The 27805-nt window shown below is 44.2% G+C and overlaps 1 protein-coding gene across 3 annotated transcripts in view; it reads left to right on the top strand.

Annotated features, from left to right (window-relative positions):
• Positions 1-331: 331 nt before the first annotated feature.
• The window catches only part of klhl38b (kelch-like family member 38b), a 70414-nt gene continuing 42940 nt past the window's right edge, over positions 332-27805 (top strand). For all 3 annotated transcript variants that reach the window (XM_086113839.1, XM_086113838.1, XM_086113841.1), the window contains exon 1: positions 332-482. The gene's annotated coding sequence lies outside the window, so the exon portion shown is untranslated. The remainder of the gene's footprint in view (positions 483-27805) is intronic.

Here is a 27805-nt window from a genome sequence, read left to right as displayed (position 1 = left end):
CCTTTTGTGCCCACACGTTTGTATTGTAGCCAAGTGCGTCTCTCTGTATGAATGTTTTCCGATTGCCATGACAAATCGTCACTCTCTTCTACAGGGGAGCTGCAACATTCCCTCATCTTTGTTGGATGTTTGCTATGAAACAACCATGCTGGTAAAGATAAAGATATGGAAATGGAAGTTTGTATTTGTGCAAATACCTGTGGCTCCAATGGATGTGTGTGTGTGTGTGCGAGAGAGAGAGCAAGAGAGAGAGAGAGAGAGAGAGAGAGAGAGAGATAGAACGAGTGAGTGATAGAATTAGTGGGTGGTGTTAGCTGAGGTCTGGCCCCGCAGGCTGCAGGCTGCAGGCTGGCCGCTGGCACTGTTGGAGCTATAAGAGGTAAAGCCAATTTGGACTCAGTGGTCATGTGATGTACACAGATCGAACTTGAAGGCGAGCGCTGAGCATCACTGTTTGAAGACGAGCACAGAAGGAGCAACAGGTGAGGAATTTCAAATCATTTCAACGCTTGACACAAGGCCACCAGAGCCCAAATGGATTTCATTCTGCATCATTCACACATCCCGAATGTACATGCGTCGATAAAAATACTGATACGGGCCCGTGCAGTGTTTAAAGTGGCGCTCCATTTCATGAGTGGAGATTTGTCACTGTAACAAATCTCCTTTCGCTAATTGTGCATCGAGCAGATGAATCTCCCAAGTTTATTGCCTTATCATTATGAGACTAATTACAAAGATGAATTACAAGTCTGCCCCCCCCAAATGTGTACAAAACACACACGTGCATCAATCATTAATACTGATGATGATTACAATCTCGGCCAGAGATGACTACACTGTGAGCTTTCAGCAATTTGCGTTATAGTTCTGTCTTACCCTGTCTAGGACAAGGAGTAATATTTGTAACATATTCCAAGTGGCTCTTCAAAATACACCCTGGAAGTTTTATTAGACAGTAAAACCCGTGGTGAGTATTGCACCTGGGCCGTCAGTGGGGACTTAAGTGACCTAATCCCCCTCTTAATACCAACATTAAATCACAAAATAACAACAAAAAATGCTATACAACTATGTACATGTGTCATTAAAAAAGAGACAGAGGCATTACATCTATTTGAGGGTGAATTCCATAATTACTCAATCAAGAAACACAGTTACAGTACCTTTATCTTTCAAGATATCACCACCAAACAACTCCAAAACGATATAGCCATTCAGAGGTCATATTCAATGTTTATCTAATCACGTTACAAAAATATAAAAACTTTCAAGAAAATACCCACCATAGACCTCCTTTCTTTGCTCCGTGCCTGTCGGTGTAACCAACAGGCACGGCTCGGCATATGCTGATCACGCACTGCGCGTAGGGCACCAACAGCCTGGGGTCGGGCACCAAAAAACTCAAGCTTGTAAAAAATCATAATAATAGGAATGATCATAATAATAAAAGGATATAATATTTATAGGGCGGCCCGGTAGTCCAGTGGTTAGCACGTCGGCTTCACAGTGCAGAGGTACCGGGTTCAATTCCAACTCCAGAGTTTGCATGTTCTCCCCGGGCCTGCGTGGGTTTTCTCCGGGTGCTCCGGTTTCCTCCCACATTCCAAAAACATGCATGGCAGGCTGATTGGACGCTCTAAATTGTCCCTAGGTGTGAGTGTGGGCGTGGATGGTTGTTCGTCTCTGTGTGCCCTGCGATTGGCTGGCAACCGATTCAGGGTGTCCCCCGCCTACTGCCCGAAGACAGCTGGGATAGGCTCCAGCATCCCCCGCGACCCTAGTGAGGATCAAGCGGTTCGGAAAATGGATGGATGGATGGATGGATGGATGGTTTGTAAAGTAGGCGGCACGGTGATCCAGTGGTAAGCGCGTCGACCTCACAGTACAGAGGTCGTGGGTTCGATCCTGGCTCCGGCCTTCTTGTGTGGAGTTTGCATGTTCTCCCCGAGCCTGCGTGGGTTTTCTCTGGATATTCCGGTTTGCTCCCACATTTCAGGTTGATTAAACACTCAAAATTGTCCCTCGGTGTGAGCGTGAGCACTGATGGTTCTTCGTCTCTGTGTGCCCTGCGATTGTCCCCCGCCTACTGCTCAAAGACAGCCGGAATAGGCTCTGGCATGCCCCACGACCCTTGTGAGGATAAAGCGGATCAGAAAATGGATGGATGGTTTGTAAAGTACTGTATGTTCAGAGATATATGTAATTCAAAAAGAACGTAGGCTTATTTACCCAAAAAAAGATGAATCTCCTGTGTGGACCTCTCGTTGGTCAATCTTTGGTGCCCCTCTCTTTCATTCTCTCATAGTTTGTTCGATTGCGTTATGCAAGCTCGCCAAAAACAACCCAAAACGCTGTTGTGGAAAAGTTGTGACCTGTACATTGATTACGCTATGAAAATGGAATGTTACGAGACAAAGTTGTTTTATATGCAACGACTATGCCGACATTTTGGAGAGGTTCATAGGCCAAGGCCAACATCTACTGGTGAAACTGTAATTTTGAAAATAAAAAATAGATCTTAAAGTTGTGTAGATTTCTCCCTTCATATTCACCGCTTTCACATATTGTCAGCAATGTTTATATAGTGTCCTATCAATCCTTGTCTGTAAAGGTAGAATGTTGACATAATAATAATAATATTGAATAACAAAATTAATTTAGAAAATGTTTGTACAGTACCATGTTTCAAAACTATATTTCACTGTTAATTGTAGTGGCATTTATTTTTTTAAATTTTATTCATTATTTATTTATTTGTTTATTTGAGTGTTTGGTGCCATTCTTAGTGTTTCATAAAGACTTAATTCTTATTATTTCTCTCTTTTTTTGTGAAAGGTATTTTGTAAAATAAAGCAAAACTGACAAATACTCAGATATTGTTCATTTCTGTCAGCTGGTGCGGGGGATGTAGGGTGGCACCACCAAGCATTTATGCTTCGGGCACCAAAATGGCTGCTGCCGGCCCTCGTGACTGAGCTGTAGCGCTCATACATGCTGCACAAAACGCGCTCAAAATGCCCCAAAAATCACTTTCTAGGTTGAATCCAGCTAGCAAAGGGTTTGATTGCCCTATCCTCAAAATGTCCAGTTTTTCTCAAAAAGTACTCCTTGGAAATGAATTTGTAATTGTGTCTAACATCAGTGTAAAGATATCCTTTATTAGTCCCACACTGGGGAAATTTACAATCAATGGGGAAACCAATGTCTATTTAGTTCAACCAATCAGAGTGGTAAACATCAGACTACTGAGTTGAACCATTCAGAGGATGAAAATATGCAGACATCACTATGAAGGCGCAGAATGGTGAAAACAAAATCTGAAAAAAGAAACAGCCATTTCAATGGCACGTGTGTGTGTGTGTGCATGTGTGTTCAACAGTAATTGGGATGTGAAGGCCTTGGGTAGATCACATTATACATACAGTAGAAGCTGAAATCACATTGGGCAAAAACAAACAAACAAAAAAACCCCCCCAACAAAGTACAGGAAAGTCCGTCAATCCGTTACTGATGGACGGACGCCTGTTTTGCAGACCATTGACAGGTAACGAAATGAAAAAAGATGACTGACTAGGAACCGATGGCGGTGGGGTTTTCTCCATCAGTGTAATCTGTCATGTTTCTGTTTGTGACCAACAGGTGGCGCTGTAGGGCTCCTCCTGCAGCTGCACACCTGTTGGTCATTATGTGATTATTGCTATAAAGGGACTCCCGGCACGACCACACAGGGTCGGGTCATTGTTTGTTTGCTCCTGTCACGTTTTGGTCATGTTTGTTTCTAGCTCATGTCTCGTTCATGTTTCGCTCTTGTTCTCGCTCATGCTCCGGTCACAGTTAGTTTTTAGCTTCAGCCATGGTTTTTGTTTGTTACTTTGGCTTTTTGCTTTCTTCATGTCTGAGTTCTGGATTTAGTTTTTCTCTTTGTTTAAAATACAATTCGTCAAGTACACCCTAGTCCTCCCTCTCGCCTGCTTTTTTTTGGGGTCCACCACCACGAATGTGACATAATCATCACTAACCGGGTCAAGTACTGACAGAAATACGCCGCGCCTGTGTTGTGTTTTGGTTTGCGGGACTGAATAAAAGCAGGATTGCCTATATTGAGTATACAGTATATGGAAACGCTTTTCGCATCCTGCACAGTAGGTGGAAGTAGGAAGAAGAAGATGACGACGATGAGCATTTATTGAGTGCAAGCGACTTGGATTGGATTTTCCCCTTGGCCATCATGCGGAACTGGATTCTGTTGAAAATAAGCCATTTTAAACCTTAAACTAAAGGTTTGGGGCGTTTTAGGGGTTAAAGCCGCTGCAGGTACCCATCAGCATGCTCCCACTTTGCTTCACAGTTCAATAGTACAGTACCATTTTAATCACACTGGATTTTTCATCCTTTGGACTATGATGTGCTTTTCTTTTATGGGGCTGGGGGATGGACTGACAGACTGACCTTAGAAAGCGATGACGGAAGCGTGGTTAGAATCACATGACGGACTAACCGACTGATGATCACAGTTTGGTTTGCCTTGAAAACGTGATGGACTGATGATGACAGATGGGTTCCCAGGCCGCTGATGATTGATGAATGACGGACCGGCAATATTTTGTAAATTGCCCACGCCTGAAACTGGATGGCACACACTATGAAATGAAGACAAAAGACTGTTGGAAATAAAGCATTCCAATTTCACGTCAATTGGAAATGTCGGTCGATGCTTTTGATCGTGTTTGGGCTAGCAGAGAAGGCCTTGATGGCCCTGACTGTATGTCACTGCAAAACACCATAGCCCCTGGTGACCTCCGATTCTTGTATGCTTCGGGAGAACGAATATAAAAGTATTCTAATTATATCAAATTATAATTTATGATATTGATATTGATTCAGGATGTTGGGGAAAAAAAGCACATCATGAAAACATTCTTGTTATACATGCCAATTAATGCATAGGTTCAAACTGAGTGGCTTATGTTTGATTGACTCACCGATTGACTGATTGATTCGTTGTCCAGGGTGTAACCCATCTCTTGCCCAATCTGGGATAGGCTCTAGTGCAGGGGTGCCCAAACCTTTTGGACCAAAGATCTACTTTTCGACCAACTAACCTCCCGGGATCCACCCTTACCGGCGTGCGCGCATACACACATACACACACACACACGCACGCCATGATGAGAAACAGCCTGAAACTGAGGCATGCGATGCACTTTTGTAGCCTGTTAACTATCGTAGCTCACACGTACCGTTTTAAAGTGCTTCCCTGGACCCTCCTAGATTCCTATTCTTTGCCCGTGCCCTCGGTGAATTGTACACGAAGCAAACTCTGAATGAGAATAATGACGATAAAAGATGGAGCGCAACAACCCTGATCACAAGCTGCAATTGCAGACTGCTGAGCGCTAACAACTTCCGGTGACGTAATCTCGCGCCACCGTAAATTCAGAATTTACCTGCTTTATTTTATTTTTTAAATATTTTTTGGGTGAAAATGAGACTGAAAGGATGATTAGGGTGCAGTGTACATTAACACAAAACAATTTATTACTAACATGTACAAAAACACGTTGTCAATGTTGGTTGTCTGTTTTTTTTCTCCTCGACACTCCTCGGATCTACTTGGGACCTGTCTTAGATCTACCGGTAGATCAGGATCTACGTAATGGGCACCCCTGCTCTAGTGAAAATGGATGGATGGATAAGAGGTTGACACTATTGACTGTAACCTTTCATTAATATGCAATTTGGACGTCACTCTGTGGGGTTAGGGGCGAACTCTTTTTAACACCCACTTTATGTAAATCAATATGATACAATTTCACTTCACACAAAGGATTAAAATGCTTTTACCTTACAAAAGGATGGTGATTGCAATGTTGCAACATTCTTCCTCCATTACGGATAGATAAGGTACAGAAAATGAATACATCTTCTCATGTTTGTTATCTGTTTGTAAAGTGCGTCAGATGGTTATGTAGTACACGTGTTTACAGGAGAGAACAAGGGGTGTACAAACACACACACATACACTTCCTGGAGACGTCTGGTGGGTCACGGAGAACAACAGTGGGAGAGTGTGAGCAATAATGAGGAATGGCACGCACAGTGAGTGACAGAATCCAAATAGGAGGGGCTACCAGTTCCAAAACAACTGAACGGAAGAATAGGAGCACAAAATGTTCTCATTTTAAAGAAGTAGCAAGCTGAGCAGACCTTCTATTTAGCAGAGCTTCTTTTTACCTAAATTAAACTTTGACTAAGTTCATCAAAGAGCAGCGAGCCCCTGCGGCAAATTCAGTTGTGCTCTTGATCTGCAGCGGCTAACCAATGATAAGTCCTTCATGATAACGACTCCATTAGAGCAGAGGAGAGGGAAGGATGATGATAACTGCGCGTTCCTAAACAACACGCACACTTATCTTGATGTTCCTTCCTGTCCATGTTGTCCCATTTGCCTCTGAGGCAACACTTTTATAATGGTGCATGGGGGGGGGGTTAAGGTTACAGATTGTCCTGATGTTCAGCCAACTTTTAGTCCTGCTTGGCTATTTTCCAGACAATACTAGCTCCATGTTTTTTAGCCTTTGGTCTAAGGCAGAACAAAGGGTATCTTGGTGTCACAAAACAAATCAAAATAAATAAATGAGTTGATCGGCGAAGACTTTTTCATAAGGCACATAGACGGTTTTATAGGGGGTGTGTGTGTGTGTGTGTGTGCGTGCCTGTGGGTTGTTATAACCTCCGCCCTCCCACGTGAACCCCCTGCTACCCTCACGTCACCCCAGGTAAAACCGTCTAGAACCGTTAGTGGAGAGACAGCACCTCTTTGAAGATGCGTTGCATTTAAAGGTGGACAAATCAGCAAGTTCCTGTGTACGAATCACGTTTAGTAGTCATGTCAGCCCATCAGCCTGGCATGTCAATGTGCATCTTATTTACAGACATGCCCACAATTATTCAATTATTCAAAGATACGTTTGGCATTTTACACACGACTCTCGGGTAAATAATTCAGGCCTAATATTCAGAGGATAGACCTTGTCAGTGGTGGCCATGTCTGTCTGGTGAGCAGTGTGTTTAGTAGCGTGATCAAGCCATCGAAGCCACGTTGCCTCATTGACCCGCCTCTCATTGATTTTCATGTCTGTATGTGGAATGTACGATCATTAAAAATCTGAGCAGCGGCCAAAAAAGCTGCAGGACTGAAGAAAAAGGAAAAATAGCTCCTTTCTCTCTCTCTGTCGGATCACTAATTATATCTATATCCCTCTAGCCTTTCATGAGTTTTGGTGGAGTGTCAGGAAGCTCTCTAATCCCAGCGACGCTCTTTATTCTGCCCGTGACGCTCATCCCCTCTGTGTCAGACGGTGAAACCCAACTAATCCCCTTGTGGCGTTGCACACGGGTCCCCAGCTGTCAGCTCCCTAGTTTGTGGCCCTGCTTAGGATGCTATTGATGTCACTTTGCCCCATCTACTTCAATAACTTTTTCTCTCGCTTCCCTGCCGCTTCCTCCTCTCTGCCGATTTGGCCTTTCCCTTTTCTGTCACCTTCTTGTTGGTCCCAACTGGCACTGAGCGAATGCTTTTGTTGCCCCTGTTGTGTTAGCAGTCAGCATTTCTACCCTCGGTGTGTGCACATCACTGATCTGCCCCCCCCCCCCCCACCGCCAATACTTCGAGATGAATGAATGTGCAGTGGAGGAGGTGAAGATTAATACAGCAAAGAGGACTTGGACTCACCAACAGTGAAATACACAAAGAGCGTTAGAATGACGGTATATCTAGAATCTTCAAGTTCCGTTAAGAGGGCTTAACAATACATCAGCATGCCAGCGAGTTGTTTTAATGAGAAGGAGGTGACGGAAAGGATCCTAAGTGGGAAGGCGAGGGTGGCGAGCGAGGGGAATGATTGGTAATTTGCCATCTTTATGTCCTAAAATCCTCTCAGTAGCTTGTTGGAGCAGTGGGCTGCAAACAGATTTGCAACACCCTGGCGTCGCCCACCCAGAATTATGTCCCGCTCTGCTTGGCAAACTGCGGATAAGTTGAGAGTGAGAGCCCAAAATGCTTCATCTGTGCTGGAGTAAATTGACAAAACACAACATAGTCAATGCTAACGTTGTTTGCAAAGACCCACGGAATTTTTAAGGGACGAGCACTCTTAAGGGTGAAGTCAGCTCAAAAAGTTTTCCTTAATATGTTCCCTGCGGCCCTACAAGTCTTAACGCAGTATTCTGATTCATATTGCCTTTGCGGCATATGGATTAAGATGTAAAATCCCACTTGCTGTCAATTGAAAATGACATCACAGTTGCTGAGCTTGCGACCGTCACATGACCAAACGCAGAAAAATAAGTAGGCTGTGATTGGTCGTTACCTGAGAGCTGAGCAACTGTGATGTCATTTTAAGTCAACAGCAGGTGACAAAATGGCCCTGTGAGATGGATTTTGCTGCTTAATTCATATTCCACAAACACAATATCAATCAGAATACTGAGTTCAAACTAGTGGAGCTTCATAGTCAATTAAAAAAAAAACAGATTTCCCCTTTCAAGGAGAATTGCTTCATATGTTGCCTTCCCAGAGTGAGATAAAATGTGCAGAGCTACAGCCCACTTTGGTTATCATCAAGATGTTTTGTCAGCGAACAGGATGTGTCTCTTCCAATGGCTTTTAGGGGGGAAATAGCAGAGCACAACACACTTAAGGACTTAAGAACAACTGAAGTCATCTCACTAGCCGTCAGATGTTCCGTTTAAAATTCACTTTCTCTTGACGACAAAAAATACTTTGTGGTTCATGAGACAGTTGAAACGGAATGTAACTAGGTGACGTCGACGACATCACCAATGTGAAGACAAAATTGCTTTGATTCTTTTCCCTGGCCAGAGTGGCAATTGCTGGACAAAGAATTCATGGGGCACATTTATAAGTGCTTCATAGGCTGGACATTGTGGATTATGCCTGTCATGTCCTCTTGGTTGTTTGAATGTCAAACTGGAGGCAGACAAGCCCGTGTCTTTGGATGCTAAATGTATCTTTAAAATTGCTTGAAGTATTTTAGGAAGCTGTATCTGCTATATTTACGAATTGAACATTGGTCAGATACATGCACACATTAGAGGTAAGATCGGGCCTAAAAAATCCTGCCCGACCCGACCCGGCCCGCGCGTATTAAAACCCGACCCGGCCCGAGCCTGACCAATTACCGTATTTTCACGACTATAAGGCGCCATTAAAAGTCTTAAATTTTCTCCAAAATGGACAGGACGCCTTATAATCAGTGGCGGTTCTGGATCAATTTCACTGAGGGGGCCGGGCTGGGGCCAGGGGTTTTGATGGGGGGGCACATTCAACCCAGGGCTAAAAAGACAGATTCGAAATCTTATTTGACTTTTTATTTCTTCAGACTTTGAAATTGTAGTCATAACATTACAGTGATGAGAAAAAAACAGTATTAGGAGGGCTAAAATGTCTGCAAGCGTAACAATACGCCGTGCCCATCTGTTGAGAATATTCAAGCCAGGGGATGATATGGTACCAGCCTGCCGGGGACAAAAATTGCAAATACACTGAAGCTAGATCAGCCTTCCTCAACTGGCGGACCGCGATCCACGACCTGACCGCCGACCTCCTCTGTCCGGACCTCCTCTGTCCAGCAAATTGTATAAAATAATAAATTCTAAAGTGACTTTTACGTTATACATTTTATATTTTTGGACTATAATCTGCGCATTACCGCGATCGCTTGTTAAAATTATCCGTTGTATTCTTTGCGTGCACTAACAGATGTAATGCAGAGGACCGCACAGCGCGACTGTGCGTTGTTTTATGTTTGACTAACTGGAGACCCTGGCTGAGCAGGGCATGTCGGCGATAACGATGTGCTGATTGGCTCCTCTGAACTTAAGGTGTGCCCATACATAAGCGTCAGCACGCGTTTATCCCAATACACACGCATTCAAAATGGATGATTGTGTCCGGAAACAGACGCATGCGCGACGCCACAGTGTGCTCACAGCTTCAGCCCAGGAGAGCCGCACACAGACAATTAGACAAGACGAATCACGGGAGGTTTCGATTGTGTGCAGTTTTGCTCCCGTCTACCCGGGGATCTTTGCAGCTGTTTAACAGCAGAACACCGCAACATGGTAAATGAACATCACAATGGCGTCCTCAAATAATATTTGCATGCCTCAGACATTGCATTCACCTTTAGTGGAAGAACAGCACTGCACATTCCTGTGCTCCCTTGTGTCGGTATTTAAAATGGTTCTTACCTCCTCTTCTGATATATTTTTCAGTGATTTCAGAGGGGATGTGAAAAGGATGTTTTTGTTTTCATGTTTAGTATTTATTTTGGTAAAATGAGTATTTTGTTTTTGTTAAATTAAGGGAAAAAAGACAACTACTGTTTAACAAAGTTAAAGTAAAAATGTCTTATTTCCCTAAAATGGCTATTTCTATTATTAAGCAGGCACAACTTAACAAAATAAAAGAGTTCCTGTGCCTCAACACAATACCTCTCATTATTTGTTGTGTACAGGCAAAGTGAATAATTGTTATTTTCATGCACCCCATTATTGGTTGGTTGTGAGGAGTGTTGATTTGTATAAGCAAATTTTAAAAGGCAATGTCTTATATATTGATCCTGTTAAATAAAAATTAAAATAAAAAGGGAGACTAAAAAAGTTACACACACACGCACGCACACACACGCACACACACACACACACACGCAAATGGCACTCGTGTCGTGGTAATTTCCTTCTCTGCGGACTGCTTCTCATTTTCCCGCTCATTTTTAAGTGGCGCAGCGCACTAAAGGGTCCGACTAGAATGTTAAATCACGCACTTTGGTTCCACCTTTCGCGTCGGCGACTCGGCACGACTGCGAAATCTACGCTCGGAGGGGAGGCCACAGGGGGGGCCAGAATCGGTGCTACAGGGGGCACTGGCCCCCGTTGCCCCCCCCAGAACCGCCACTGCTTATAATGCGGAGTGTCTAATGTATGCGCCGAGTTCCAAAGCCTGACTGAGAGCACCTCTGGCCGACACGCTGTTTATATAGAGAAAAGGCGGAGTGAGTGACGACAGGCATGCGGAAGTCCGCCACTGAGTGAAGGGTGGGCGTGTAAGAGGACGCCATAGGCACGCCCCTAGCAGGTACCAGTCGTGTGAGTACATTGTAAAATGGCAAAATAAAGTACAACCGAACTCAGTTTTGCTTCCGTTGCCTTTTTAAAAACGTTTTTTTTTAGCGTGCGTGCATGCATGCCTGTATGTTTAAGCTGGCGTATGTTTTACCATGCCTGGCTGCGCCCAATAATACAGTGCGTTTTGTGTATGTGTCAAATACAGAAATAGCACCCCTTACTGAGACTGCGCCCAACAACACGGTGCGCCGAATGGTCGTGAAAATACGGTAACTTGATTTGCAGGCCCGAGCCTGAAGCAAACCCATCCACCCATCCATTTTCCGAACCGCTTGATCCTCACTAGGGTCGCGGGGGTGCTGGAGCCTATCCCAGCCGTCTCCGGGCAGTAGGCGGGGGACACCCTGAATCAGTTGCCAGCCAATCCGAAGCAAACCCGACATTTGAAATTTTATTTGTGAGGACTTAGTAGGAGGGGTTATTTATGATAACAAATTAAAGCCTGTCTTTTGTAACGAAATCAAAGTTAAACAAGACTGTATAAACATTTACATCTTTTATATTTCTGTTTCTGCAGAGAGTACATTAACCGACAATTTTCCATCATTGACGGACTTTTTTTAAGCGTTGCTGGGGAAAATTTAAGGCCGTCCGTCATTTTGACGGCTTGAAAATTGGGCCATTAACAACAGCAGCAGTACATCCTTAAGAATCTAGCGCGGCACTTTTAGAGAGAGAAGCAGAGAGACAAAGAAGAACAATGACGGGTGGATAATAGACAGAGACAGGAAGGAGTTCTTTGAATTGTCATTGCAAGAGTTTAGTACAGTACGTGTTTTGATGAGGTGACTTCTGTGTTTTTTTTTTGGGAACCACGGTCTCTCGTAGCCAAAACTATTCACGGCCTCGAAACGCCTCAGCGCACTAAACATATATTTATAAATAAAAATAAGTCAGCAAGAGAGAAGCCCGGGCCCTACCCGACCCGAACCCGAAGCAATGATTGACATTTTATGCCTGACCGACTCAAATTTCGGGCTCAGGCTCAGGCCGCCCGATCTTACCTCTAGCACACATACAACATAATCCTTTGGAGGTGCAGAGAGATATCCAACCAATTAGTGAAGAGATTCACGTAATTTATTGATGCTAGCACAAGCTTGAGTCCCAGCCAATAGCAATCGCCTTGACCAAATCATCAAGTAGGCAGGAGGCCGGGTGGGTCAGTGGGGAGCGTGTCGACCTCACAGCGCAGAGGTTGTGGGTTCGATCCCGACTTCGGCCTTCCTGTGTGGAGTTTGCATGTTCTCCCCGGGCCTGCGTGGGTTTTCTCCGGGTACTCCGGTTTCTTCCCACATTCCAAAAACATGCATGGCAAGGCTGATTGAACACTCCAAATTGTCCCTAGATGTGAGTGTGAGCGCGAATGGTTGTGTGCCCTGCAATTGGCTGGCAACTAGTTCAGGGTGTCCCCCGCCTACAGTAGGCAAGTAGGTAGGTAGTTGCATGCCCCGCATAAAGCGGTTCAGAAAATGGATGGATGGATGGATCAGGCAGGCACACATTTTCTTGTCAAAAGGTTTTTGGATTCATATCAGGATACACTTGTGCTCGTTTTTTTTCCCCGGCATCGTTAATTGACATAATACACGATATGAATACATTCTGTTCATTTGGTACACAAGACTTCACCCTCTTTTGTGTTTACCAATTATAATTATTGATGTTTAAGCTTTTAAGGGAAACCATAGGTTTAGAGAGAGACTGCCTCTGCTTTGAGAGAGACAGCATGCTATGCTTTGTAGTGCGAGGAGGTCACTATTGAATTACAAATAATTCCCCCCTCACCCGTATGATCTGTGATGTAGGCTGTGTAGCTACTGAAGTTGTTATTTTTATTATACCCATAATACATCACTGGCATCGGGTGGAATCTTTGTACTTCCAAAATCATCGCTTTTCTGGAGATGCCCAAAACAGCATATTTGTTTGTCCATTAACATTACATCGTCAAATAAAGCAAGCCATTTTCAACACTTTAGATTGGTCTGAAAATGTGTAAGACACTATCGATGTACAATAGCGTATGTATAGTTTATTCATCGAACAAATCTGCAGAGGCACACAAAGTAGCCTTGGGTTATTTGTTCTGTAACGTAACAGAGTAGCAGAGCTTTACTTAAATACCAAAGGCAGTGTCATAGAGTTTGGTCCTTTCTGGTAAAAAAAAGTTTTATGGTGACCACACAGTGAATTATGAAATGTTTGGAGGCCAAAAAGAAATTGACAGTTGAAATGTGTCAAGTGTGAATAGTCGTGGAGGCTGAGAAAAGATAGAGAGAAGAAAAAGACTAACGCATAAAGACTAAATACAACAGTGGGAGACAGGACGCGAGGCCGACCTTGATTCCAACTTGTCTTGGCATGGCCTCATCGATGTGACATGCATTACTTGTGCAAGCTCTTGTCTTCGGCCTTGCTGTCCCTCCCCGTTTTTTTCTGGGGCGTCAGGCCTGCCAGTCACGATCACCCTCTCCGCCTTTGAGCTGGGCCAGCACGACATGCTACTCCCCCTTCAAGCGTCATCCCATTTTCCTTCCTCACTGTCATGGAGATAAGGGAGAAAAAGAAGTCAGGAACAATTTTCCAACAGTCACTCTTCCCAAATGGATTTGACTCCTTTTTTCCCTCTTATGGCCATGCAGCGGACTTTGGAGGCTATTTGGATGAGTGTTTACAGGTCCTGAGAGAGAATACATATCATGTGATTCTTCTGTTTAGTTAAAGTTCAATTCAGTTTGGAAGTGAATTCACAGATATAATTATTGGCCCAAAAAATATAACTGCATTTATTTGTACAACAGACTTCTATAAATCCCAATGAAGCATAAATTGTTTCTCTGCTCGATAAGGACAATTTGTAGTGTTCCGTTGAGTCGTATATCTATTTTTCTATGTACATAAAAGTGAAGGACAGTCATTTCATCTCATCACTCTCATCACATTAATTCAATGTACTCTTCATAATACTTTTTTTGGCCCTGTGTATGTTTGCGCCATGCTTTTGAACACTTTAAAACAGACAGATGGAACTAGAAGTGGACGGTCGATTCTGGCTCTGGAATTTGCATGTTGTCCCTGTGTCTGCGTGGGTTTTCTCCGGGTACTCTGGTTTCCTCCCGCGTTCCAAAAACATGCATGGTAGGTTAATTGGACATTCTATCCTATCCCTAGGTGTAACTGTGAGTGTGAATGGTTATTGTTTGTCTATGTGTGCCCTGAGAACGGCTGGCAGCCAGTTCAGGGTGTACCCCTGAACTTATACAGGTATATATGCTTATACAGGTATAAGCATATATGCAACTGCGTGTATGCTGCCTAAGGTGGCTGTGCTATTTACAATGTATGGATGGGTTGAGTCCAGGTTTTCATGTGTGTTTATTGAGCAGCCTGACAGCAGTCGGTAAGAATGAGAGGCGGTATCTCTCCTTCTTACAGCGCGGGTGTAACAGTCTCTGGCTGAAGGAGCTACCCAGTGCTGTCAGGGTATATATATTATTATTATTATATCAATAATATTAAATATTATTGATAAAATAATATTAAAATAAGATTATTATATCAAAATAAATGAACTAATCAATAAGGTTTTCCAGTCATTTAAATTTAACTAGGCAGTAGCTTTTGGAAGTGCTGAAATCCTACGCCAAGCTATATACACCAATTTGTCCAATAAGACAATCTTAAAAGGATTTGAATAACTGAAAAATGAATTTGTAAAGAAAGAATATCCAGTTTCCAATCAAACAGGCAAGCAAGTGTTGTTTTGTATTATTTTGTCATTTTTGACGGACACCCGCAGCGGCTCCTCTTGTTTTATGTTGTCTTGAGAGGGAAGGAATTTTATCTGTGCTGTACACATACAGCACATTTGACAATAAAGTTGTATCCAATCCAATAGCTCGAAAACTGGAAACATATGTGTATAATTCTGAACAGATCAGTCAGAGGTGGGAGGCGAAATATGCTGCACGCCTTGTCACGAACCAATTGAGTGTATTCAAGAGGAATGTAACGACAATTTTCTGGACTCCATAAATAACATCTAAAATGTGTACGCTGGTGGAATTTCTATTCAAAGATTGCCAATCACACCCAAATAGACAACTAAACCCAACATATTCTGGAAAGATGTCTTTAATGCATTCAGAGACCTTAATGAACCGCATATTCAACAAAACCTGATAATAACATCCTGGAGTGTATGGCAAGACCATGAATACCATGACCAAGACCATGAATAACAAACAGGTGGTTTAAGACGCCTACACCTCGATCCCCCTACACATAAACTGGATTCTGAAAAAATGTGAATGTGGGTGTGAATGCCTGTTTGTATATACAGTATGTTTCCTGTGCTGGACTGGCGACCAGTCCAGAGCATGAACATTACCCAATGTGTGTGTTCCAACTGTTTTCACATTTGACCCTTGTATACAAATGTAAATAATATGCACAACTGTAAAACAGAACAAACTGTATTGAAAGATAAAGCGCCCTTTTTTCCTTGAATCAGAATTCTTCATCTTCATAAGAACCTTTGAACAGTTTTGTGCTTCCAACTTCGTTTCAACAGTTCGGGGATCGCGTTCCTTCAGTTATCAGCATGACTGGGCCTAGTATCCCAAAAGGTGTGGTTGAATCAATGTGGTGTGGAAGAGCCCTGACCTCAACTCCATCAAACACCTGCGGAATGAACTGTGGGTCCCTTATGTGCATTGTGTACATTCTGCGGTTAACTCTGGGTTGTCCAGCTTGCTCATACATCACAAAAGCATTTGTGTCGGGTTAATTAAATACTCTAATTCAGGGGTGGGCAATCCTAGTCCTGGAGGGCTGCTATCCTGCATGTTTTCCAAGTCTCCCTGTTGCAACTCACCTGATTCAAATGATCGGATCATCAGCAAGCTCTGCGGAAGCCTGATATTGAACCTGTTCAGGGTGTACCACACCTTTCCCCCCAAAATCCCTTTCATCTTACTTGAAAGAGAACATGATTCAAAATCAAATCAGTCAAATCCCAGAAAATACAAATGTCATGAAATTATTGCATATAAATAAGAATGATTGAAATTGTTTCTCAGATAACACAGTTGACCAACTTTGGCTTTTATACTACATTAGGTTCACTCCCATACCACGTGTGTGGGTGCACCTACCCATGCAACCTACACATGCAACCTTGCGGGCACTAAAAGTCCAAATGCCAGGGCCGATTTTTCTTGCCAGTCCAGCCCTGGTACTGACTTATGTGCAAATACTAAAGTTTATAAAAATGCGTGCTTATGGTGTAATTTCATAATTTATTCATGTACCTTAAATATCACACTGAGGTGTTGTTATTCTGCTATGGGCGGGAAACACAGTGTGCTGGATGTTTGTGGTGATGTGCAGATAAATGCAAGGTGTGACGAGCATTCACCCCCTCCAGGCACTTTTATCCCTGACCTGATAGCACCATGCACATGGCCCAACAGTAGTCAGCGCGCTTGCCTGGATAACTGATGGCTGGATTACAGGTTGAAGGTTGAGCGGGCTAGCGTGCAAGGGTAAGCAAGCAGCGTAATCAGGCAGTCAGAGAGTGCTTGGATAAATGGTCTTCAGTCCACCCCCTACAGCTTTTCATTTTAGCGGATGTTTAAAGAGTCATTTCAGACCTGGGACTGGAGGTGAATGCAATCAATTGCATGCTGGGGATACAAGCCCATTAGTATTCTCAGAGTTTGCAGAAGCATGCAGTGAAGACTTATTTCTCTTTATTGGGTATGTCCAGAGAAGCGCGTTAAACTGATGCAATATTATATGCAGCTCAATGTAGCCCACCATAATAAGAGCTTACATAAAAAAATTATTCTGATTTGCTTTTACTTCGTTGAAAGATTGGTCTGTTCCTTGAAGGTCTATCCACAAGTTTATGCGCCTTATCAAGACACCCAAACCATGAATTCATACATTTTCCAGGTGACATATAATGCATTTTGTGTCACGTTGCAAGGTGGTGGTGGACCCCAAAAAGCAGGGAGGAGGGAGCAGGGTGAACTTGACGAATTGTATTTAATAAAACAGAAAACTGAATCCAAAACAAACAAAGTGCTAACCACCAAAACGAATCCAAAGTAGCAAAACAAAACCATGACTGTGGCAAAAAAAACTAACAGGAACAGAACCATGACAGAAACAAACATGACAGTTGCAAGCAAACAAGCAATGACCCGACACTGAGTGGTTGTGCCGGGAGTCCTTTTAAACAATTACATAACGACCAACAGGTGTGCAGCAGCAGGGAGAGCCCTACAGTTCCACCTGTTGGTCACAAACCGAAACATGACAGTACGCCTCCCTCAAGAGACGGATCCCAGACGTCCCAAAGTTGTCCAAAGGCTTCCCTCGCCGGGGAACGGGAACTAAAAGCGACAGCAACCCTTGCCTTGCCGGAGAACAGGAACAAATGCGACGGCAAACCTTGCCTCGCCGGAGAACAGGAACAAGAAGCAACGGCAACCCTTGCCTCACCAGGAACAGGAACAAGAAGCGACGGCAACCCTTTGGCTGGGCCTGACGTGGACGGAGCTCGACGTAACAGGGGACATGGGACAGCCGGACGTGGGCTCGGCCTGACGTGGGCGTGGACGTGGCACGGCTCGTCGTGGACGTGAATGTGACTCAGTTCAAACAGACACGTGACGAGGCTCGGCTCAACGTGGACGCGGACTGGGCTCGGCCTACCGTAGACGTGGCTTGACGAGACGAAAACATGGGACAGCCGCATAACCAGTGCTGCCTGAAGGGGAAAAAGGTGTCAGCCGCAGACGTGCTCCGCCATGCACATGGTGGAAATAGGGACCAGTCCTTTGTATCTGCGGTGTCCAGGTGGTCGGGTCATTCTGTCACGTTGCAAGGTGGTGGTGGACCCCAAAAAGCAGGCAGGAGGGAGGAGCAGGGTAAACTTGACGAATTGTATTTAATAAAACAGAAAACTGAATTCAAAACAAACAAAGTGCTAACAACCAAAACGAATCCAAAGTAGCAAAACAAAACCATGACTGTGGCAAAAAAAACTAACAGGAACAGAACCATGACAGAAACAAACATGACAGTTGCAAGCAAACAAACAACACTGAGTGGTTGTGCCGGCAGTCCTTTTAAACAATTACATAACGACTTAATGACCAACAGGTGTGCAGCTGCAGGGAGAGCCCTACAGTGCCACCTGTTGGTCACAAGCGAAAAACATGACATTTTGTAGACAATTTCAAATAATTCACAGGTATTTTTGTCATGTTCCTGTGTTCTGCGCCTGAGAGCGTTGTTTTTTTTTTCCAGGCCCTGAGCCTGGTGGATGGGCAGAGCCTTCAGCTCATGCCTGCTTGGCATTTCAATCAGCTGGTGATTTAGGTGCTGGAAAAATGGAAGCTAGTCACCGGAATATTGTAGCTATTTGCCTACATCTGTAGTTCGATTGTGTGCTTGTTTTTGCGCGACAAATCACTTGTTTTCACATTATCTTATTCTCACACATAAGTAATTCATCCATCCATCCATCCATGACCAGATTCACTTGTCCTTCATGAAGGTCGTGGGCATGCTGATGCCTATCATAGCCGCCTTCGAGCAAAAGTTGTTTTTTTTTTTTTCCAAGATGGCGCCCGAGTAGGCAACCATTGGCAAGTGCTCTTCAAGAGCCTTACTTTTTTTTTGTTGTTTTTGACTTTTTGTTTTGTCACATGGTGTTTGTTGTTACATCGTGTGGAACTGATGTGGATTGTTTTATAATAATAATAATACATTTTATTTATAAGCACCTTTCAAGACACCCAAGGACACTTTACAATAACAAAAAACACAAAACAATACGGGTTGAGCAGCGGCAGCCAAAACGCGCCAGCGTTCACTCAACCCGAAGGTCAGAAAGAAACCACAGGGGAGGGAGAGAGGGACAAAAAAAACCACGCTCGAACTACCCTCATTTTGAGGATAATTTGAGTGAGGCAAAAAAACTCCTGCACAAGCATATGACAGTTACAACAGGTCACAAGACATAAACAATGAAGACGGTGAATCAAGGGAATGTATGAGGGGTGGTTGAGGCGATCGGGAGAGGGGGGAAACAGGTTGAGGGGGCAGGAGGGGGGGGGGGGGGAGAATTGCCATCCTGGGGGCTATGTAGCGTGAGGGAGGGGGACGGGTCGCAACCCCGCCCCCGCACTTCGACCCCGTAGCCAGGGTCCACGGCAGCGCGGTGGCCGACAGTGGTGGTCCAGGGGGTCTGCAGCACCTGAGGTTGGACCGTGGGTGCGCCGGGCCCAGTGTTTTATTTTGAAGGGTGGGCATTCCTTCATAACCCATGGGGATGGTCGGCTTGGGGATCCGGTCCGCCACCTTGCTAGGCACTTAACGCCAGGACTGCGGTGGATTTGTATACCGCCGGACGCGGTCCCGCGGGATTTTGCTGACGCGAAGGTCATTACCACTTCGCACCAACTCTCCAGTGATGGAAAGTCCCGTCAATTCGGCGTGGAGGCTCCCTTACGGACTTCACTGCGATCCACTAGGAATTGGCGACGGTTTGATCCGCACCTTTGAGCCTAGGGATCGCAGATCTTTTGCAAACCTGTATGAGGGAGGGAGTGATGGAAAAGTGAAGAATCTGTGCTTGGTGGTTAGTAGTACGCGTGTACCAGCACTGATTTTGATTGGGAGGAATGTCGGCGCCATTTGACAGTCGGTGCTGGACAGCCCCGGAGCGCTTGTCTTTTTTTCACCTGTGATGGGCAGCAGCTGTCACAGCTCAGTTTTGTTCAGTGGAGATGTTGGCGCTGTTGGACAATCTGCGTTGGTGCGGCTGGATGGATGGATGGCTGCTGAAGTTGAGGACGAGGAGAGAGGAGCGTTGGTGCGGAGCGCCGATGCGTATTTGGAACTGAGAGTCGCCGCTTGGAATTGAAACGGATTGACATGGGACAGGAGAAGTGAACCAATCTCTCTTTTTTAATCAATGGACGCTACAGCTTCTTGTTGACTTTGAAACGTAGCTAGTAGCTGACGTGTCCACATTTTGAGCATGACGTCTCTGATTCACTGGTGAAAGGACACTTTGATTCTCTCCTCTTTCATCTAGAACTGCTTCAAACAACAAAGCATGAGGGAAAAGTGGTTAGGACTGCACAACTGTCCGTGTTTTATGTTATGTTTATTATTTTACTTTATGTTAACTGTTTTGTAAAGCGCTTTGTTACAGCTGCAGCTGTTGTGAAAGCGCGATATAAATCAGGATGTATAGTATTGTAAAAGTTGGGGCACACCCACAGCGGTTGCCAGCCAATCGCAGGGCACACATAGGCAGACATTTGTGCTCACAACCACACCAAGGGACAATTTAGAGTGTTCCATTAGCCCGACATGTAATGTGAGTACCGGGAGAAAACCCACGCAGGGACAGGGAGAACATGCAAACGCCACACATTAGTCTGACCGTAATAGTGAAAGTGTCAGAATGGTTTAAAAAAAATGTAGCTCTTCATTCTACTACCTTAATATTCTTTTTTGGGAAGGATAGGGCCAGGTTGACCCATTTTTCACTCAAAAATTACTTTTTTTTTAATCAGAAAAATGAAACTAGCATGTATTTTCACCTTTATCAGTTTGCTTTGGAGAAATAAGTAAATAATTAATCTTGAAGCCACTGTTTTTCATCAGTACACCCCACTCATATCTTGAGTTTGACGTCAGCAAAGGAACAGAATACAATTAGCAAATTATAAAACGTTTAACTTATGTCAGAAAACTATGCTCCATCGTCACCAAAATTTCTGTGGGCATTTTTACTTTTGCCCATTTTAACCTCTTAAAATATCACAACGATAAACGCTCTCCAAAACAGCTCACTATAATCCTTTTCTTTGATCATAATAATAAAAGACATTTATATTGCAGCCTTCAAGAACCCAGGGACACGTTTGCGTTCAGCCCCCATTGTGTGTCGACAAGTATTTGTCAAGTCATTTCCAAACTCCAAGCAAAACATTTTATCTTCCAAGTGGGAATCATTGAAGCGATCGTTGCAAATTACACTCCCCTGTTTGGTCCATTCCATTTGTTTTGTACTGCTTAATTCCTTGAGTTTCATGAGAAAACGATCAGAGACGTGTTCCTCGAGGCCAAGGACCGAGGGGCGGTCCTTGGTCCTCGGCCTTGGAGTCAAGTCCTTGGCCTTGGCCTCGGATTGCCGGTCCTCGGACACAATGAGGGATTGGAGCCTCAAATCCCTTGTCAAAAGACCGCTAAAATCACGAATGAATCTAATAAATTCCATCGAAGGAAACCGATATTAATGGAGTAACTCTGTCGCTTTAAGGGGGGGGGGGGGTCTGCCACTGACAGGTGACAGTTAGCGCAACGTGTAAAGAGCGGCATCACAGTTAGTTTCAATCACGGTTCGTTCCGTTCGCGATCGGTAGTTTCAATAGCGTGTAAAGCCTTTCTGTAACAGTGGTGTCTTTTATTTAGTTATTTTTGCACAGTCGTCACGTTTGTGCGGTCGCACTAGAATGTTTGTTTGAACCAAGTAATTTTGTTACAGCTGGAGTCAATAATGTCGGCAGTTCACTTTCGGGTTTGGCCGTTGGGATTTGGAGTCCTTTTGCTCGATTCCAGTTATGTTTGCTGAATGCTTTCTCATGTTTGGAATAATGAATATTGATTATACATAGTTGAAAATCATGGTTGATTTAATTAATTTTTATGATTATTGTGAATTTGAAGGTATTAAATTAATTAATGTAGTATTAGTGGTAGTGGTAATAATAGTAGTACTCAGAGAATGGTTAGAGATTCAGCCATCTCGTTACCTCTGCGTCCCGCGTTCTAGACGCATAATTTTCCCACGGGACGCACAGTTCCAAACAATGTGCGTTTTTGGGACGCAAAGAAATTTCTCAGGCAAAACAAACAAACAAACAAAAAAACTAAGGCAAGCCTGAGGATTTCACGGTAACAATCGTTACCGGTAGCGTGTCGTTTCCGTGGCGTCATTTTCACGGTACCGAAAAATAGTTTAATTATAAAAGTCACCGCACTTGAATTGACTGTGTGATCCACGCGATTTCACTGCGCCTGTATGTGTGTTTGTGATGTGGTGTGTGAGTGTGTTTCTTCTAATTTACTTTCCTTTTGTTTTGTTTTCAGTGTTGGGGGGCACAACAGATGACGTTTGTGCGCATGCGGGTTGTTATTTTAGTCCGCAAACTGAGGAATCGCGCGGATGAAAGTCTGAGATGGCGGCGAAAAAAACTCACCAAGGTCTACTAATTACGATATTTAAGAAATGGGAATGCTTGTCTGATGTTTTTGTATGAATCGTCCAAAGGGCGTATCACTAAACTCACCTGTGACGTATGCACAGAACGCGAGAGCAAGATACGACGAGAGGCACGATTACGAGGCAAGTTCGTCATTAGATTTGTAGGCGAATCGCTGTGAAAAATATTATGAAACAGTATTGGTTATTGTATAATTTACTGGTTGTAGCATGGTAACTTCATGAATAAAACATTCGTCACAAGGTGTAGTAATGCTAATGTTAACTGTTGGTAGAACTCATGATGACGTGTGTTAAATTCTTTTGTCAAATTGATCGTAGATTACACATGCATCGTCTTGGGAAGAGGATGTCAAGCCACATCAATACTTACCTGTATTAATGATTACCAGTCAATTAATCTTTGCAGTGTGAGATTGGAAAAAATACTCTGATGATGCCACAAGGGTACTACTGATGTAATGTTCATTGTTAATGCAGCGTTTTCAAACATTTACCCTTGAAACATTCTACTTATGAGTGTCAGAATTCTTGATTATGAATATCAGTCAAAATAGAAAAATGGGTTCCCATGATGAACGTTTACGGAACCCAACATTAGTGTTGAGGAGAGTCAGCTTTTCGTTTGCTTCTTGCTCTCCTTGGACACAAGTCCTTTTATACCTCTGTAAGGTGGAATAAAGACCAAACACCACGTCGTACTTTTTCAGTTTATCACAGCACAGCACAAATCGATTTGGGCTTCCGAGAGTTTCAGATTTCTTTCGGAAGCCCCAAAGAAACACATACATGAGATTATATAGGGACAATATGATAATGAGAGGCGGGGAGGTACGCCTCTCATGCAAATCCCTGAGACAAAGAAAGTAACATGTCATCCAACCCGGCGTGGCTGGAAGAAGTTGGGAGCGGTGGGGTTCGAGGGCACTAAAGGTGATTGTAAACACAGCGAACAGAAAATACCTTAAACAGCATTCCATAACCATTAAACCTACCTAAGCAAAAACTAGAGACAAAGAAGGTCAAGCAAAGTTCGACCTTGAAATGATGAAGTATAGACCACTGCTGTTGGTCACAGATCTTGAGATTAGGTTTCCTCTTTGAGGGCACTTGACAGCCTTCAGGGATTTATATGAGGTGGTGGAGGCAGGAAAACCCTCGGGGGGCTGTTAATTAACCAAGTGAAAATAGGACCTAAACTTCACACTACATTCTTTGTTTTAAGTACTTCAGCAGATGTTCAGGACAGAGACTAGTGTCAATAGTTCTCATAGCAAGCTGAAATTCCTTAACAATGTTCTACTACTACTTCTAGCGGAATATTTCCTTAACAAATCCCTCTCTTGATCACAATTAATATTGTGATCACAAAACTTCAGTGCCAAAATCCGTCGTCAAAGCGGAACAACAAATTCCCCCTTGTGCAAGCATTATCAAACAAACTACAGCTGGAAATAACAGTCTCAGTGAAGCCTGACACCAGTGCCCACATTAGTAGAGAAATAGAGACCAAAATAACCAGTATAATCAGAAAGATATGTTATTAGTTCTGGGCCCCCTGAGAACTTTGTCTTGGTTTCATGTCCAGTTGTCCTTCCGAATGTCACTTTGAAGTTGGAGATGCTTCTTGGGGCTGACGCATTCCTTCCCGGTAGACAGCATGATGGGTCCTTTGTGTCACTCTGCGTGGTCCCATTCATCTCGGCTGATGCCACTTCCGCTTGAGGACCCTTAGATACACCTGCTCCGGATACGTCTGTGGTTTCACGCCTGGATCGTTCGGGTGCCCACACCCGAGTGCAGTCTGCTTCTGGAAATGAGAGACGAGAACACTCAATGAGTCCATGTATGCTTTATGGGGAACCATCTGTCGAAGAGTGCCCTGGTCCATCGATCGCCACGGACCAGGGAACTCCTGGCCATGCTCCAGCTCAAAAGGTGTGAAACCTGTGGCAGAATTAATGGTGGACCTCACAGCAAGTAACGCGATCGGCAGCGCATCGACCCAATTCAGTTTTGCCGATGCCATTATCTTGGAAAGTTTTAGTTTGAGTGTTTGGTTCATTCGTTCAACCAGTCCTTGCGATTGTGGATGATAAACCGTGCCAAATTTATGCTTAAGCCCCAACAACTGCTCGACTTGTTGGAGATGTTTATTCTTGAAATGAGTACCATTATCCGATCGAACCACACGCGGAAACCCATGCGTTGGAACGTAGTGGTTTACCAAAATCTTAATTACAGCCATCGCATCTTCTTTGCCACATGCGTAAGCCTCGGGCCATCGCGTGTAAGCGTCCACCATCACTAGAAGGTATCGTTTGCCTCTAATCCTATCTACCATGTCAGTGAAATCGATAACGACTTCCTCACCTGGACCCCGGGGTAGCGGATACACCCCAGGTACCGTCCTGAGACTTTTCCTTACATTATGTCGATTACAGACCTCACACCCCAAAACTACCTCATTTACCATATCCAGAAGGCGAGGATGATACCAGGATCTTAATTTATCTGCCACATTCCTTTTTGCCAAATGAGCTGGACCGTGTGCCTCGTGAATTAGAGTCTTCAATTTATCTGCTGACGGAACTGGGCGTCCGTCTGTTTTGTGCCGATACAAACCAGTCTCATCCCTGGCCACCCTGTTTGTGGATAGCCAGTAGTTCTTCTCCTCAGGGGATGCCCTCTCTTGATCTGCAAGAAGGTGGTTAATGTCCAGATCATACATCTTCCCCATTGTTGGTTCTACTACCATCACTGGCTGGCTCACCTTGTAGCCCGCTGTCTCTTTCGCTACCTTATCTGCCCTGTCATTTCCCACTTCTACATAGGAAGTCCCTCCAGTATGTGCCCTGCATTTAACAATGGCTACTTCTTTTGGTTTTAACAGAGCCTCTCCGAGTCTTTGGATTTCCATACTATGTTTAATTGATGTTCCGGCTGCTGTTCTGTACCCATTCCTTCGCCAGAGGGGCATCTCTGTAAAAATCGCCCCGACTACATATGCTGAATCCGTGTAGATGTTAACCCTTAACCCTTGCGCCCTCTCTAGTGCCCTTATAACTGCTACCAGCTCGGCTCTCTGGGCCGACTGTTTCCCTTCTATTCTGTCAGTTTCTTGTATCTTAAATTGTCTTGTTTGTTGGCCATCATCGATTATTACCGAATAGGCCGAGATCAGCCCTTCTGTTGGATGTCTAAAGCAACAGCCATCTGTGAACACGCTATAATCTGGTTCCGATATTGGTGCGGCATACAAACCTTCTCTGAGCTTTTCTTCATTCAGGGAAAGGTCGGCACAACAATGGGGTGCGCCTTCAACCATTCCATCTGCCGCATTGATTCCTTCTGATTTGTATGTCAGATTGGGTCTGTGTAAAATTCTGTCCAATTTGTCACTTCGTTTTGCTGACATCGTAAAATCTTTAGAACAGACAAATGCCGCCACTGCGTGAGAAGTAAGGACCGTAAGGGGATTGTTCAACACAATGTGATCCACTTTTTGCAAAAATTTGCCTAATGCTGCCGCATATCTGAAGCATGCTGTATGTTTTTGTTCAATTGGGTCCGATTGCATGCGGACGTATGTCAAAATTCATCAAAATTAGTCTTTTACTTCCCTGTTGTTCATGTTCCTGTCATCCACATTTCCCTCTCTTTTCTGAAAAAGAACTACAGAAACAAAGCCTTCTTTTTCGGAAATATCCAAGTAAATCAGCTAAATCAGGCCGCACAAGAGAAACCGGCATCGCTGTACCTTCTGATGTGTTCAATCTCCCCTAAAATTTAAAGGCAGAGCGAATTGTAATTTTTTCCATGCGATAGTTTGAAACTGCAAAAAGCCAAACGTCAAAGGAACCACCTTGCGGCATCCAAACAGCAAATCTTAGATGATGCATCGAGAAGAACATTACCATACCGAACAAGTACAACGCCATCCGTAGGTCGAAAAGCGTAGAGTAGCTGCTTAAGCACTTGAATAAAAATTCCAGAAGACAAAAGTGAATACGTGGGGCAAACAAGTGTAGCGTAATTTAACTCCAAGGTGAGAGAATGAGAAAAGTCCCTATACGATCCTGAAAGTGGTATATCGAACAACCTTATCTAAATCGATTACAGAAGAATGTGTACAAACGAGAATTATTGTATATTTGAGTAGACGGCAAAAACAGTACGTGCAGCGCGGCCATAGATACCAGTCAATGAGATGAGATCCTCTGACAGGTCCACTCTGGCTGCCACACCCTTCAGGACCTACAATAATTGAGGAGGAGGGAACATTAAATAAATTGCCTTGTGTTTCATCCAACCAGGCCATGCGATATATTTCATTCTCTAGTTTGTCAAAAGCATTGTGCAGTGGGAAGGACCGATCAGTGGATGGTAAGGTCATATGGAGGAAGTCTAAGGAGACCAAAGCCGATACTGTTGGAAGACAGAGTTCAGTGGTGGGTCATCGGCTGACTTTAGCAACAGTCAGCCTTGTATCAGCAGGCATTGGGAGCAAGTGTGGTCCAGCATGTTCAAGTTCATGACAGTCTTTCAGTGAGGCCAGCAGCGATCCCTATTGTTGGGGATTCGGTTACCCATGGAGCAGATGGGTATTGTCCATGTGGGGGTGCCGTATCCTGTCATTGTTGTTGGTTTTGTGGAGGAGGAGTCGGGGCTTGTTGATCATAGCCTGATTGATGAACAGGTGGGTGCCGGCGGTGCGGGCATTTCCTTGTCCAATGATTCACATCACCACAAATGAAACAGCCAGCTTGGCTCCCGTGACTTCCTCGTCCACGCCCACCTTCCCGTCTCGGACCTCCCCCCAGCCATGCGTCTCGGCCCTGCCTTGTGGGCAGGTCGTAATGTTGAGGTGGGGCTTGGAGCTGCGGTGGGGGTGTGATCAGCCGTGGTGGAGCCTGCTGAGAGACACTGATTGACATTTGATTAGATCTCCCAAGTTTCTCTTTTTTGCATGCATTACTGGTGGCTCTCTTAGCCTCTTCTACTCGTGGGTTCAAAGAGTTGTTCTGTAGCTTGGATGTTTTCTCAGTCTCTTCCTCGGCTCTCATTCGAGATTGTTGCACATAATATAGGAAATGAGTTTGCCAGTTCACGTCATCTGAAGTGGGGAGAGTGGGAGAGTTAGTCATCATTTTCTGCACATCAGACGGACAACCCCCCAGCACTGCTTGCCTGAACAAAGCTTGATTCAATGGATGACTATTGGGGTCCTTCCCAGTTGCAGTCACCCAAGCATCTATACAATTAACCAAATAA

Source organism: Hippocampus guttulatus, chromosome 6 (assembly GCF_054856545.1).
Source record: "Hippocampus guttulatus isolate MCC_2025c chromosome 6, RoL_Hgut_1.0, whole genome shotgun sequence".
Taxonomy (NCBI): domain Eukaryota; kingdom Metazoa; phylum Chordata; class Actinopteri; order Syngnathiformes; family Syngnathidae; genus Hippocampus; species Hippocampus guttulatus.
Note: the sequence above shows the minus strand (reverse complement) of the source record. Positions and strands in the feature narration are given on the sequence as shown.